The sequence below is a fragment of the Musa acuminata genome, unplaced genomic scaffold, assembly GCF_036884655.1.
Source record: "Musa acuminata AAA Group cultivar baxijiao unplaced genomic scaffold, Cavendish_Baxijiao_AAA HiC_scaffold_416, whole genome shotgun sequence".
NCBI lineage: Eukaryota > Viridiplantae > Streptophyta > Magnoliopsida > Zingiberales > Musaceae > Musa > Musa acuminata.
Window position 1 is genome coordinate 117,501 of NW_027020664.1, and position 2,500 is coordinate 120,000.

The window sequence follows — 2,500 nt, forward strand, 5'->3', positions numbered from 1 at the left end:
GGCCCGTTTTTGGGCTGTTTTGGCCTGTTTTTGGTCCGTTCTTGCGTGGCACGGCGACCGTCGTGAGCGGAGCAAAACGTCAGCCATCTCAGCACCCTGGAACCCCCCGGGTGGCACAGGGCTGGATGGGGCTTTCGTATAGCAGGGACGGTGCTGCCTCTCGCTTCGCTCGCTGTTCGCCGCTCACCGCTCGCTCGCTCAGCCAAAAATGGCCAGTTTTGGCCCGTTTTTGGGCTGTTTTGGCCTGTTTTTGGTCCGTTCTTGCATGGCGCGGTGACCGTCGTGAGCGGAGCAAAACGTCAGCCATCTCAGCACCCTGGAACCCCCCGGGTGGCACAGGGCTGGATGGGGCTTTCGTATAGCAGGGACGGTGCTGCCTCACGCTTCGCTCGCTGTTCGCCGCTCGCCGCTCGCTCGCGCAGCCAAAAATGACCAGTTTTGGCCCGTTTTTGGGCTGTTTTGGCCTGTTTATGGTCCGTTCTTGCGTGGTGCGGTGACCGTCGTGAGCGGAGCAAAACGTCAGCCATCTCAGCACCCTGGAACCCCCCGGGTGGCACAGGGCTGGATGGGGCTTTCGTATATAGCAGGGACGGTGCTGCCTCTCGCTTCGCTCGCTGTCCGCCGCTCGCCGCTCGCTCGCGCAGCCAAAAATGGCCAGTTTTGGCCCGTTTTTGGGCCGTTTTGGCCAGTTTTTGGCCTGTTCTTGCATTGCGCGGTGACCGTCGAGAGCGGAGCAAAACGTCAGCCATCTCAGCACCCTGGAACCCCCCGGGTGGCACAGGGCTGGATGGGGCTTTCGTATAGCAGGGACGGTGCTGCCTCTCGCTTCGCTCGCTGTCCGCCGCTCGCCGCTCGCTCGTGCAGCCAAAAATGGCCAGTTTTGGCCCGTTTTTGGGCCGTTTTGGCCAGTTTTTGGCCTGTTCTTGCATTGCGCGGTGACCGTCGAGAGCGGAGCAAAACGTCAGCCATCTCAGCACCCTGGAACCCCCCGGGTGGCACAGGGCTGGATGGGGCTTTCGTATAGCAGGGACGGTGCTGCCTCTCGCTTCGCTCGCTGTCCGCCGCTCGCCGCTCGCTCGTGCAGCCAAAAATGGCCAGTTTTGGCCCGTTTTTGGGCCGTTTTGGCCAGTTTTTGGCCTGTTCTTGCATTGCGCGGTGACCGTCGAGAGCGGAGCAAAACGTCAGCCATCTCAGCACCCTGGAACCCCCCGGGTGGCACAGGGCTGGATGGGGCTTTCGTATAGCAGGGACGGTGCTGCCTCTCGCTTCGCTCGCTGTCCGCCGCTCGCCGCTCGCTCGTGCAGCCAAAAATGGCCAGTTTTGGCCCGTTTTTGGGCCGTTTTGGCCAGTTTTTGGCCTGTTCTTGCATTGCGCGGTGACCGTCGAGAGCGGAGCAAAACGTCAGCCATCTCAGCACCCTGGAACCCCCCGGGTGGCACAGGGCTGGATGGGGCTTTCGTATAGCAGGGACGGTGCTGCCTCTCGCTTCGCTCGCTGTCCGCCGCTCGCCGCTCGCTCGTGCAGCCAAAAATGGCCAGTTTTGGCCCGTTTTTGGGCCGTTTTGGCCAGTTTTTGGCCTGTTCTTGCATTGCGCGGTGACCGTCGAGAGCGGAGCAAAACGTCAGCCATCTCAGCACCCTGGAACCCCCCGGGTGGCACAGGGCTGGATGGGGCTTTCGTATAGCAGGGACGGTGCTGCCTCTCGCTTCGCTCGCTGTCCGCCGCTCGCCGCTCGCTCGCGCAGCCAAAAATGGCCAGTTTTGGCCCGTTTTTGGGCCGTTTTGGCCAGTTTTTGGCCTGTTCTTGCATTGCGCGGTGACCGTCGAGAGCGGAGCAAAACGTCAGCCATCTCAGCACCCTGGAACCCCCCGGGTGGCACAGGGCTGGATGGGGCTTTCGTATAGCAGGGACGGTGCTGCCTCTCGCTTCGCTCGCTGTCCGCCGCTCGCCGCTCGCGCAGCCAAAAATGGCCAGTTTTGGCCCGTTTTTGGGCCGTTTTGGCCAGTTTTTGGCCTGTTCTTGCATTGCGCGGTGACCGTCGAGAGCGGAGCAAAACGTCAGCCATCTCAGCACCCTGGAACCCCCCGGGTGGCACAGGGCTGGATGGGGCTTTCGTATAGCAGGGACGGTGCTGCCTCTCGCTTCGCTCGCTGTTCGCCGCTCGCCGCTCGCTCGCGCAGCCAAAAATGGCCAGTTTTGGCCCGTTTTTGGGCTGTTTTGGCCAGTTTTTGGCCTGTTCTTGCGTGGTGCGGTGACCGTCGTGAGCGGAGCAAAACGTCAGCCATCTCAGCACCCTGGAACCCCCCGGGTGGCACAGGGCTGGATGGGGCTTTCGTATAGCAGGGACGGTGCTGCCTCTCGCTTCGCTCGCTGTTCGCCGCTCGCCGCTCGCTCGCGCAGCCAAAAATGGCCAGTTTTGGCCCGTTTTTGGGCTGTTTTGGCCTGTTTTTGGGCTGTTCTTGTGTGGCGCGGTGACCGTCGTGAGCGGAGCAAAATGTCA